This window comes from Marmota marmota, unplaced genomic scaffold, assembly GCF_001458135.2.
Source record: "Marmota marmota marmota unplaced genomic scaffold, marMar, whole genome shotgun sequence".
Taxonomy (NCBI): Eukaryota; Metazoa; Chordata; class Mammalia; order Rodentia; family Sciuridae; genus Marmota; species Marmota marmota.
The window spans coordinates 9,706,668-9,720,777 of record NW_026000000.1 but is presented as its reverse complement, the minus strand read 5'-3'; positions in this window follow the sequence as shown (position 1 = coordinate 9,720,777).

The following is a 14,110-nucleotide window of genomic DNA, read 5'->3' as shown; positions in this document are numbered from 1 at the left end:
GGGAGGGGTTAGCCCTCTGTAACTCCTGGGTTATGAGGAAGCACATTCCAAGTGTAGGAGTCTCAGGGCTGAGGCCTTGCCTCCTAACCCTGCCTGGAACAAAGCATCTTAATCTTTTAGGCATAAGCCCTGTTCCTATATCTTCAAGGCTCTAAGCACATGTAGGAAAATGAATGGTGTGACTCTACCTTGTGTGCAACCAGAGATATGAAAAATTGTGCCCTGTATGTGTAATATGAATTGCAGTGCATTCTGCTGTCATATATAACAAATTAAAATTTTGAAAAATTAAAAAATAAATAAATGTAGAAAAGTTTCCATTAAAAAAGTTTCTACAACTTTTTTTCTGGCACTTAGAAAATTGATTTTCTTTCTTTTGGTTGAAGTTTGGATTAAAAAGTTATGCTTAGCAGTGAGGTGTCAGCTGAATATGGGAGACAGTTACCTATGTGGTTGCCAACATGACAAAAGGAGTATTTTTCCCCAAATAGCCTTCAGCAGCACAGAATGGACACAGAAGGCTTCATCCATGTTAGTTGGAAGTTTTACCCTAAACATGAGACAAGGAAAAGGAGCAAGGACATGCAGCAGTTAGAATGACAGTGGCTGGTCCACATGCCTGGCACTGGATAGAAAATGGAGATGTGGGTGGGCTGGAGGCTAAACTGAAGGTAAGCAAATAGTTGGATGGAAGAAACGTCTATAAATTTGAAGCATCTTCAGAAGTGGGCGAGAGAGAAATGTCTGAATTGAGGGTTTGGCAAATGACTGTTTAATCTGAGAATTCCCAGATGAATCTGAGAGGAGGGAAATAACTGAAGGAAGAGGTCAGGGCAACCAATGGATGGGATATTACGTGAATATTGTGGTTCCCTGGATAATAGCTGGCCTTGGGCCATGGGGCATGACATCCAGTCTTCAGTAAATGAGGATGAGATGGATGATGAAGGGAAGAAGGGGAAGGGGTGGCACAACTGAGAAGCAGGACTCTTCCATGGTGTCTGAATGTGTGGGGCCAAGACACTCCCAGGTCCCTGGTCCTACTGCAGGTGGCCTGACTGCCCATGCCTGGCAGACCCAGCCATGGGTCTGCTGTTCAGAATAGGCAGCTGCATGTTCAGTGAAAGCCATGGGGGCTAGGGATGTGCCATGGGTTCTGCAGGGTATTTAGTATTCCTAAGACGTCTCCTTATTGTGCATGTTTTAAAGAAATACCCCCAGGCTCCAAAAGGGGAGAGTAGTTTTAAGAGTTGGCAATATTATAGAAAGGGCAATATGACAAATGTAAAGACAGCTAAACCACAAGTCTCCATCCATTTGGCTCACAGTTTTCCAAACATTTCGAATGTTAGCCTAGAAAATCAATGAAAGCCCTGTGCGCCACCTTCTGGAAAAGTCTAGCATCACATTGGCCTCACCCACGTCTTCACCCAGTCCTCAAGCAGGCTCTTGAGCACCTAATTCCTGAGGCTGTGGCAGGAATAACTTGGGGATTGGGTTGTAGGAGATACTCCTCAGCTGTCTGTCTCTCTTGCCCCCTGGGACAAGATACAGCTCCTGCAGACTCAGTACCTTTCCATCTCTGGAAGCCTGATCCCTGATCTCCCATGGCTTCCTTACTAACCAAAAGTACCTCCAGGGCCATTTGTTCTCTGAACCTGAGTTTTCTCCCTGGGATTCCTCTTCTCACCCATGGGGAGCAGAGCAATAGGATTTCTGGTTACCAGGAATTACATCCCTGAGTTTTAGACTCCCAGGTCACCTTTGGGCTCCTGAGCTAGACTGCTGGCCTTCTGGCATGGAGATGTCCTTAGAGTCCCAGAATCTCCACAGAAATCATAAAACTGGGGTCAATACACTCAGAATGTCAAATACACTGACACATTTTGTCTTGATTCCTCATTTATTAAAGGAGATGATATGTCTCCAAGCCCCCCCTCCCCCCCCCCCCCATGATCTTGCAGCCTGGCCTGAGCCACTGGATCGTGAGTCAGGATGGCAACAAATGCCTGAGCCCATCATGCCGGAGCTGCCACTCAGGACCCCATGTTGTGCTGGGGTGAGGGTGTGCACATAAACTCATTCCCTATTCATTGCAGCTTTCAGGGAACCTACCTATGGGCACCCATCTCATCTGTAACAATGGAATCCACCAAGGACTGTGGTCTTTTTGCCTCTAAAACATTTGAAGTCTTTCCATAGGGTCACTTTGATCCTTGGAATCCACTATTTGAAGAGGAGCTCCCAATGGTGCCACTGTTAAATTCATATATTGAATTTATCCTCCTAAAATTCACAGATTGAATCCTAAGCCTTGTGCCTTAAAATGTGACTGTTTTTGGAGATGAGGTATCTCTAAGAGGTGATTAAATTAAATGAGGTCATGAGGATGGAACCATATGACTGGGGTCTATGAAAAGAGATACACACAGAGGAAAGATCATGGTCAGGCAGAGTGAGAAGGCAGTCACCTATAAATCAAGCCACTTTGAGCCTCAAAAGCATCTGACCCTATTCACACTTCTGTATCTGTGCTTGAGTTTCATCTCAAATGTTACCGTAAATGTCTCAAACATACTTAGTGTTTATTCTTGCTTGACGCTATTGGAAAATACTACAAACATTTAAGAGCTGGGGTTTAGGGGAAAACTTAGGTGACTGAAGTCATGCCCTTGAAGGAGTTATGAAGATCCCAGGAGCTCCTCTTTCTCCATGCTTTGCTTCTCAAGAACCATAAAATGAGCATTTTGCTTCACTACACACTATCGGCCATGATGCTTGGTCTCACAAAAAAAGACCAAAAGCAAATCAACTATAGACTAAAACCTAGAAAATTGTAAACTGAAGAAAACTTTTCCTTTTTTAAGTTGTGTATCTTCGTTTTTTTGTTACAGTAAAGGAAAACTGACCAACCCACCTTCATCTTTGCTAGCCTACAAAATTTTGAGAAAATAAATTTCTGATTTTTAATTCACCCAGTCTAAGATCCTTTATTTTGGCAACCCCAGTGCACCAATACAAAGGATTTTCTATTAATAACCCATTCTTTACATGTAAGGGATAGAAATCCCTCATCTCCACACTGCCCATGACCAGCCCTATTCTCCCAGTGGTTTCAAGCTCCATTTGTAGGAAGGAGGCATCAGTTAGGTATAACCCTGACAGAAAAACAGGTGCTAGGCAGCTGAGAGTAGATGCCAAGGAGCTCATAACTGCTCACATGGCTTAGCTTTCTGGGGGACATCATAAAGTGAGGTAAAGAAAGACGCAAGAGTGAAGGACATGGGGTGACAGGAGTCACACGGGGAGAGGAAAACAGATGGGTAGACTCCTCAACATGTTGATGACAACTTTGGAGGCACCTGTTCAATCCATGGTCACATCTTCAATACTGCCCCCCAAGCCTAGTGCTTAACCCAGCAGCAGCTATTGCTTGTGTGGTACAATTCTGGTAATTGGATAGGGCATGGACACTGTTATTGTTTGGATAGTGTCCCTCAGGCGTCCATGTGTTTGGTCTCCAGGGTAGTGTCTTTGGGAGGTCCTCTGGACTTTTAGGAGGTGTGGCCTAGGCAGAGGTACTTCAGTCATTGAGGGCATGTCCTTGAAAGGGATTGTAAGACCTCAGCCTTTCCTGCTTCTCTGTTTTCTTCGCTCATGCTACAAGCAGTTTGCTATGCCACATGCTCCTAGCATGATGCACTGCCTTCACCAAAGGCCAAAGAATGGGTTGCCTGATCTTGGACTACATCCCCTGGAACCATGAGCTAAAGAGGTCTTTTTTCTTTATCAGTTAAATACCCCAAGTATTTTATTGAACTAATGCAAACCTGACTGGGATAGACTTCTTGACTCAGACTGGATCAATGTGTTCCCGGGGAGCATCTAATTAAACTCTGCAAGTTGTCTAAGCAGAAGATGAACAGCCATGTGCGTAAAGAGATAGAGATGGTGGGAGTAGGAACCTGGTGTCGTGAGGAGAAATTGGTCTATACCAGAGGCTACATGACCTAGAGACCAGGAAGATCTAAAAGGGAAGGCCAAGTGTGGTTCCTGTGGGATTTATAGGGTGTGGACCCACTAAGGCCAGGATGCCCTCATTTTTGCAAGCCACTACAAACTTGTCCTTCTGTCTCCTCTTGGGTCCTCCCTCTATATAGCTTGTACAGACCTTAAATGGGTGTCTTTTTAATGTTTCCATGGAAATTCTCCAGCTGACATAAGAAGTGAGCATACTGCCTATAATCTGGGGTAACATTCTGAAGTAGTCTGTGAATTTCTGCAAGCTTTGTGTTTCATCTAAAATATTCATGATTTAGAAATGGACTTACTCATATTTGGAAATATTTTTCATATGCTCTTAAAGGAGATCCTCCTTCTGCATGGTTGTGGTAAAGTCCTGTGGCCAGAAGGCCCCAGAAGGTTACAGTCCTTATGGTTTCCCAAGTCACCTAGTATACAGCCTGTGTGGGTCCTTGATCCTTGCTACTATGGTGAAGTTGAGCGCCTGGGCCTGGTCACTGCCCTACCTCTCCTCTGGAGTCTACTGATACGTAGGTGTTCTCTCTAACTCCTCCATTCCTGTCTCTGGCTCCACTCTACCCCCTGATTCAGAGAGACTCACTGTCACCACTCAGGACTTTCAGCCTGATACAAGCAGGAGGGAGGTGACTTCATGCCTCTTGCTTCCCACTTAGTGGTACTTCATAGGGCTCCAGAAAACCACCACAAAACAAGTGGCCAACAAACAGCAGGAATCTATTTCTCATAATTCTGGAGATTTGGATATCCAAAAACAAATCAGAGTCTGGTGAGAATCTGGTTCACTGTGGGTGTTTTGGGCTTTGTCATCTCATGGTGGAAGGGGCAAAGCAGTGCCCCAGGGCCTCTTTTATAAGACATAAATCCAATTGGTGAGGCACTGCCCTCATGGCCTAATCCCCCTCTCTAGAGTTCCACACACACACACAATACCATCTCCCTGGGCATAGGTATCTCCACGTAGGAATTTTAAGGGGATGCAAACGCTTTCAGACCTTAGCATGTGGACTTACACTGCCCCCACCCTCCCCAGATGGCAGATTGTGGGACTTCTCTGTCTCCATGTAAACCTGTAATAAATATCCTCTTATGTAAATGTGAACTTATCCTAAACATGTGACACTAGCAAGGGCTGGCTACCTGCTTACTTAAAATGTGAACAGGACAACAGAGAGGAGAGAGAGAATACAAAACTGAATGGGTCCACAGATTACTTATCTGTGCAAAGTGTCTAGCACATCACAGGAGCAAGCACTCGAGTGGTAAATGGGCTTACCTTCTTTCACCTTGATTTTCTCTACATTCTGGGCTTACTTAGGGGTTCTGGTCATAGACAAAGGGTTGGGGGTGCTTCTTTAAGGCCACAGCTTGTATAGGCACATATGCTCCAACTGGGGTGTAGAGGCACGTACTGTGCACTGGTGCTTATAGAGGAGGCCTGTAACTCCCCGCACTAAGTGTCAGAGAGAGGCTCTTAGCTTCAGGGAGCTCAAGCGTCCATTTAGTTTTGGAGATTGCACTGAGGGATAAAGGGAGAGGTTGAACACTAAATTTTAGGAGGATCCATCCAGGGGGACAGGCTACTCCACTATCAGTGGTGAGGGAGGCTCTCCCCAGCCAGGAGCCATGGCCAGCCTCTAGCCAAAGGAGCTACATCCTGGAATCCATAGGCTGGAGAGAAGTGGATGCATTGCTCTAAAATGCCCATCCCACCCTACCCTTGCATGTGTGTCTGTGACCCTTCTCTCTGGACCCAGTCAGATGAAGATGCACATGGGGACCATGCCAAGTGCTAGCCAGACTTCAGTACCCTCTGCCTAAACACCTCTACCTGACCAGCAGTCAAGTGGGAACACTTGGGTGTTTCTGTATATACACAATGAGAGACTTTTATTTGTTGCAAAACAAAAACAGAATAACATAAATTTTTGACCCAGTAAGGCTTACCTCCCATGACAACTGACAGGAAGTGAGATGTAGAAGGGCTGATTATTCTCTGAAGCACTCAGGGTTGCTCTGGGAATGACCCTCCAAATGGGACCAAATCAACCACTGAATGCACACTCAGGTTTGGAGCTTCCTTGTCCATTTTCTTGGCTTTGACTTGACTTATTTTCCAGGAGTTTTTGGATGTCTCCTCTACTCAGCTGGGAGGCAGATGTATTGCCAGAGGCCCGAAGGGTTGGGAGATGATTAGGTACCACCAACTGTTAGGACTCAGATGTGGGGCACAGACTGTGGTAACTCAAGACAGTGTAGGAAAAACAAATTGAAGAAAAAAATAGTAACTCCTGGAAGGGATGTTTTGAAATTCTGCAAAGAGCCTCTACATACACAACACAATCTATTCCAGCATATTTTCTTTCTTTGAAAACGTAAGGGACAGTATGGCTTCCACTATTCATCCAAATCAATCAATACTAATTACAACCCAAAATGTGGCTTATTATTCCCTGATCATGCCTTAGAAAACCACAACTGAAAATATAAATATGTACTTTATGTGGAAGGTTGCAAGGCTACTACTAAATTAACTTATCAAGATAAATTAGAAATGACTTGGCCACCTGGGCCATAATTTCCCACCCTCCTGAGGACATCAAGGCCCCTTAGGGCTCCCATGCCTGTGGGATGGGGAGGGGTTTTGGGAGGCCACGCTGACACTGGTGTACACTCTGGGTGGCAAGATGCTGCATGGTGAACTTAGCTGTGTGGGACTAGTTTTCTTCTCTGGTGTTGAAGAGCCCACAAGGGAGGTTTACCTCCTTCACTGAAATTCAGAGGATCTTTTGAAATCCCCTGTGCTGTCATTGTGAGGTATATAAAAGGAGAAGTCTCATTTCTAGAATAAATTTTTGTCTCCATGCAGGACATATTCAGAATTCTGGGAGTCAAAAAATAAAAACCAGAGATGTGCAGTACAGGGGATGAAAAATTCAATTACATCATTTTGCAAAAAATGAGGGAAGAATACTGAGGATAATGTTTGTGTTCAAAGATTTTTAGGACTTTTGTTTTTATAGAGAACTTGGCATAAGCCCTATTCTTCTTAGCTCTTGGTGAGCAGGCTATTGGGGATGGGACTCATGCATGCCACACTCCAGACTGCTTTGTTCTGTCTGGTGCATCATAAGTATAATATTAATTCTGCCTATCCAAGAGCAAGGTAGATCTTTTAATCTTCTAAGTTCTTCTATTTCTTTCTTTAAGGCCCATGTATTTTCTTTCTTTCTTTCTTTCTTTATTTATTTATTTTGAGGCTATTGTAAATGGGGTAGTATCTCTCCAGGTGACATACCTATACTGATCAGCAGCAAACCCCAACACCTCTTCACTATAAACCAAGACTCAATACATATTCAGCAACAAAGACCTCTTATTCTTAAGTTTTGGGTCTTTTAGAAGTAGGGCAAGGGTGGTAGGGGTGACCTAGGGAGTCTATAGATTTCCGGGCAGAGGGAGGGAGCAGGGGCAGTATTCTGAAAGACTGGGAGTACCTAGGTGGGGGGTGCTGGCACTGAGGGTAGCTGTTGAGGGAAAAGCAATCCCTGCTGGGTTGCAGGCGTATCCTTGGGGTGCACGGTGTATGTGGCATGGAGCAGCACTCTCGAGCTGGTTGAAGATAGAACTCTGGGGTCCATAGTTCTTGTGGGGCAGGGATATTTGGGGAACAGGGTGCCTGTGTGAAGTGGAAACATTCCCTACTGGGTTGCAGGACAATCCTTGGGCTGCAGGGGATCTGTGCACATGGAGGTCTCAACAGGGCAAAGTTGCCGCAACTCCTCTGTAGGGAAGAGAAGAAAGAGAAAGTCACTGAGATGCTTCTGGAATTGGGCCAGAAGACTTCAGTTGCCTGGATTAAGGCAGTGGAGTCAGGACCAGTCAGGACTGACAGAGTGGCCTTGTTGATGCTCTCTGTTAATCAAATCAAATCATATTCAAGATGGAGTCACTTGGGTCAACCTCTAACAAAAATGAAAGATATGATACATGAAGTTGAGAGTTTATGGAGCAGGAGATTTCATGTACATGTGCCTGATTAACAAGAGCTATCCCTAAAAATTCTGCCAGAATCACAACTTTGCGTAAAGCCTGCCACAAAGCTTTAAAATTAATGACTTCCCAAATATAACAGCTCCATACCAGTCAATGACCTAGATGCCTATTGTCTAATTCATTTTTAAATCCTTGACACAAAAAAAATACTTCTGTAAGGACTTCTTTTCAACATTGTGTTGGTTCCACACTTGTTATTGGCCTTTTATACACTTTCCAAATTCTTGTGGACAGCGGTTGTTCCAAAATAATTTATGTAGTATGCCTTTTTTTCCCTTTGAAGTTCCTCTTTCTCCAATCCTCTTTATATGCCCATAATTTAATATGGTGTGATTCCCATGCAGTACTCTGCCACTACCATATAACTCTTTGTGTTTAAAGAATCTCTCTCTCTCTTTCTCTCTCTCTCTCTCTCTCTCTCTCTCTCTCTCTCTCTCGTTGCTATTTAGTTTGGCATGTTTGGCGTTAGAAGTGGGATGTGAAGCAAGACCATCATCGGAGGTGATCAGAGATTCCTGGAACTAAGAATGGCACCAACACTGAGTTCCTTTTTTTATCCATTTTTATGGCTCTTCTTTTTTCATTCTGGTGAATTTTTTTTCTGAAACTGAGCCCCTCTCTTTTTGATAGAGTTTCTACTGACTTTACCTGAGATCTTTCTTGAATAAGACTGACTTAGGTGAAGAATCTTTCATCCCTCTTAGGATTATGAAAGACTTTTTGCAAGTCTTTCCTCATGTAAGGATAATCATCCTTCTGGTTTGAGTGCTGTGGTTTCTAAGAACCTAAATTTTATCTGTAAATTCTTCATATCTTTTCTGGTGAATCCACTCTTTGTTTTGTATGCCTGATTAAATATTTCATTTCATCTGTACACTTAGTTTAAAAATTTGGTGGGCAATTTTATTTTGTCTCTATTTTGGTTTGTTTGCATGATCTGTAAATGATTCGGTTCTTCTCCCTATTTGTTTCTGAACTTCATTCAAGAACAAAATTGAACATTCTAAACATTACATCTGCTATGGCCACTGAAAAGTCACTAGGGCATTTGTCACCATCTATGAGGGATTCTAATCTCTGAAGAAGTCTCCTAGAATGAGGATAATCTGGGCATGCATAGGCAAGATTACCACTAGAGAAGCTGCTTGTCTTAAAGCAATTTCAATGCACTTACAGAACACTTGGTCAGAGAAACTATAGCAAAGATTGTTCACCAAACAAATCTGTGACAAGTATACTCCTCAAAGCAAGACACCTTGCTTAAAAAATTAAAATTTATTGACAGGACTTAAGGATTTTTCTTTTCCTCCCAAAAGATAGCAAAATAAAAAAAGTGGGATCTCAAAATTCCAAATATGTCAAAAAGGTTCTGCCTCAGGAACTCCGCTAGCTACATTATGATTCATTCTCATGCACAATTTTAAACGGATTGGAAGTCTATGCCAAGGATAAATTCTTTTATTTATTCTTGGTTTTAATTCTTGCACTATAGGACTCTTATTAAGGAATTTGGGGTCTAATCCCACATGATGAAGATTAGGGCCTATTTTTTCTTCTATTAGATGCAGTCTCTGATTTAATTCTTGGGTCCTTGATCCACATTGAGTTGAGTTTTGTGCATGGTGAGATATAGGGGTTTAATTTCATTTTGTTGCATGTAGATTTCCAGTTTTCCCAGCACCATTGTTGAAGAGGCTATCTTTTCTCCAATGCATGTTTTTGTCACCTTTGCTAGTATAAGATAATTGTAATTTTGTGGGTTAGTCTCTGTGTCCTCTGTTCTGTACCATTGGTCTACCAGTCTGTTTTGGTGCCAAGACCATGCTGTTTTAATTACTATTGCTCTGTAGTATAGTTTAAGGTCTGGTATAGTGATGCCACCTGCTTTACTCTTCCTGCTAAGGATTGCTTTAGCTATTCTGGGTCTCTTATTTTTCTAGATGAATTTCATGATTGCTTCTTATATTTCTATGAGGAATGCCATTGAGATTTTGATTGGAATTGCATTAAATCTGTATAGTACTTTTCGTAGTATGGTCATTGATAATATTAATTCTGCCTATCCAAAACAAGGTAGATCTTTCAATCTTCTAAGGTCTTCTTTGATTTCTTACTATAGGGTCCTGTAGTTTTCATTGTATAAATCTTTCACCTCTTTCGTTGATTCCCAAGTATTTTATTTTATTTTTTTGAGGCTATTGTAAATGGGGTAGTTTTCCTCATTTCCCTTTCTGAGGATTTGTCACTGATATACAGAAATGTCTTTGATTTATGGGTGTTGATTTTATATCCTGCTACTTTGCTGAATTCATTCACTAGTTCTAGGAGTTTTCTGGTGGAGTTATTTGAATCTGCTAGGTATAGAATCATATCATCAGCAAATAGTGCTAATTTAAGTTCTTCTTTTCTGTGTGTATCCCTTTAATTTCTTTCATCTGTCTAATTGCTCTGGCCAGTGTTTCAAGAACTATGTTAAATAGAAGTGGTGAAATATGGCATCCCTGTCTTGTTCCAGTTTTAGAGGGAATGCCTTTAATTTTTCTCCATTTAGAATGATGTTGGCCTGAGGCCCAAGAATTAATAAATGGGATGGATTCAAACTAAAAAGTTTCTTCTCAGCAAAAGAAACAATCTGTGAGGTGAATAGAAAGCCTATATCCCGGGAGCAAATTTTTACCCCTCACACATCAGATAGAGCACTAATCTCCAGTATATAAAAAACTCAAAAAGCTAAGCCACCAAAAAACAAATAAGCCAATCAACAAATGGGCCAAGGACATGAACAGACACTTCTCAGAAGAAGATATACAATCAATCAACAAATATATAAAAAATGCTTATCATCTCTAGCAATTAGAGAAATGCAAATCAAAACTACTCTAAGATTCATCTCACTCCAGTCAGAATGGCAGCTATTACAAAGACAAACAACTATAAGTATTGGTGAGGATGTGGGGAAAAATGTATACTCATACATTGCAAATTGGTGCAGCCAGTATGGAAAGCAGTATGGAGACTTCTTGGAAATCTGGGAATGGAACCACCATTTGACCCAGCTATCCCTCTCCTCAGTCTATATCCAAAGGACTTAAAAACAGCATACCATAGGGACACAGCCACATCAATGTTTATAGCAGCACAATTCACAATAGCTAAACTGTGGAGCCAATCTAGATACCCTTCAGTGGATGAATGGATAAAAAAATATGGCATTATATACACAATGTAATTTTACTCAGCAGTAAAAGAGAGTAAAATCATGGCATTTTCAGGTAAATGGATGGTGTTGGAGAAGATAATGCTAAGTGAAGTTAGCCAATCCCTCAAAACAAATGCCAAATATTTTCTCTGATATAAGGAGGCTGACTCATAGTGGGGTACGGAGGGGGAGTCTTGGAGAAATAGACAAACTCTAGATAGGGCAGAGGGGTGGGAGGGAAAGGGAAGGGGCAGGGGGTTAGCAAGGATGGTGGAATATGATGGGTATCATTATCCAAAGTTATGTATGAAGACACAAATTGGTGTCCACATACTTTATATACAAACAGAGATATAAAAAATTGTGCTATATTTGTGTAATAAGAATTGTAATGCATTCTGCTATCATTTATTTTTAAAAAAATCAATGAAAAAAAAGAATAAATTCTTAAACTACAACTATAGGGCTAAACAATATGAGGCCACTGGAAGGCTTCAGTGCTGATCTAGGAGAATACTGGAGACTGGGAAGGCATCCTTTGTCATATATCCCTTTCCCTGCCCCAGTTCTGAAGAAGAGATTGTCTGCTATGTCCTTATTTAGCCTCTTGCTTCACCCTCCCTCCCCAGACTTGAAAAGATCACCATCTCAGTACCTAACCCCTGAAAGGTGCCAGTCACCCATCACATGTTCCAGCTTGTATCCCAGTATGTCCTGCTATAGGGCTTTACACTGAGAAACAAAGAAGAAAACAACCAACACAGGAAAAGAAAGAAGAGCTCTGGAAAAATCCTATAATCACAGGAGAATATTAGACGTGTGACTACTCTCTTGACCTACCACACAGCCAAGGAGCAGGACTGTCCAAATTTATCCTGATACTGGAGTGGGCAACTTCTGTTAGGAGCAAGTAACTGGAAGGTGGGCCAGAACTGGATCTGGAGAGAGGACCCAGGCACTCCTGGTCATATGGCTACATGGATCACCTGGTCCATCACTTATCATTACCACAGCATGACTGTATTTATTTACAGACCATCTCAATACCCAATCCATGGTCTCCAAAACACTTTCCTTTGCCTTCATGCATGTTGGATCTAAAATGGTTCCTTGTGACAGAAAAAAGAGCAAAAATATATTATTTACAGGACCATGTCTAACTAGAAGTATTCATTCATTCATTCATTCATTCATTCATTCATTCATTCATCAACGAGAGAGCTCTATATCTGTGGACCTAGATTCAAAACAACAACTTCTTCTGGACATCTTGCTTCTGTTAACAGTCCAACCTGTAAGGCTGGTGCATTGTCTGTCTCCCACAGTCCACACCTGTGCAACAATGAGAGCTGTCACAAACAGCTTTACAACTGAATTGATAAAGATAGTATTTGATTTTCTGCATTGTGCTTCACCAGGTCCAGGTTGCCCCAGGACATTTTCAGTGTTTGTTTCCTTTGCTTGGAAGGAATTCCTCTGCTTTTCTCTTCACTGACTTCTTATCAATTTGTTTCAGTCTTCTCTAGTCAACCAGATATTTGCTGACATATTAGTGACTTTGAATTTTCTGGATAGAATTTGTCATTCTCAAACATTCTCCAAAGAAAATGTAAGGATGTCATGATGGTATGACATTCTTCTGGTTCACTCCATCTCCCCAACACCTGCTGTGGAATCATCTTTGCTGAGTTAACGGATATAATTAAGACTGTGAATCTATTCCTTTGTGAGTTCTTTCCACAACTCTCATGACTGCTGTGCTAAAATCAAATATTTAATTATAACTTTAAAATTTTAAATGTTTTTATTTAAAACATTTTTTTCTATTTTAAATGTTTTTATTAGTACATTATATTTACACATAATAGTCTGATTCATTTGACATAATCATACATGCATGGAATGTAATTTGCTCCATTTCAATTCCCTGTGCTCCCTTTCTCCCTTCTCTCTTCCCTCGTCGCGCTCTGTTCTCCTTCTTCTATTTTACTGCTCTTTATTCTATTTATTATTTTTTAAATTGATATATTATGGATATACAAAAAGATAAAAATTACTATGGTATATTCATATATGCACATAGCATAGTTTAGTCAATTTCACCCCACAGATCCTCCCATTTCTCTTTCCTCCCCTCAAATATATTCCCCTTACTCTACTGATCTCCCTACTGTTTTCATGGGATTGCCCCCACTTTTTTTACCCCTTGCTTCCATATCTGAGAGGAAACATCTGACCCTTGACTTTCTGAGCCTGCCTTATGTGACTCAGCATGATGTTCTCTAGTTCCATCCTTTTACCAGCAGAGGCCACAATTTCATTCTTTTTTATGGCTGAGTAAAACTCCATTGTGTATATATACAATTTTTTCTTTATCCATTCATCTGTTGATGGACACCTGGGCTGATTCCATAACTTGGCTATTGTGAATTGCACTGTATAAACATTGATGTAGCTGTATTTCGATAGTATGCTGATTTTACATAATATTAGTGATGGTTTTTACATATTTAATTGTTTTAATTATTTAGAATTTATATTAGTATGTCATGGAATAAGACTTCATTTTGTGCTTTTCCCCAGTAGTTTACATAATTCTGAGTGCACACTCTGGCCCACAATCACCACTGAGGGCCATGACAATGGTCACACAATCTATTTGGTCCAGGTAGTGTTTGGTTGGTTTGGGGCATCATTTTATGCACCCATTGTCTTAGTTATTTTAATTACTGAGGCTTAATATTTGTAGGATAAGGCAAATCTTCTCTCTCTGCTATTCTTTTTCAAAAACTCCTTAGCTATTCTTAATTTTGT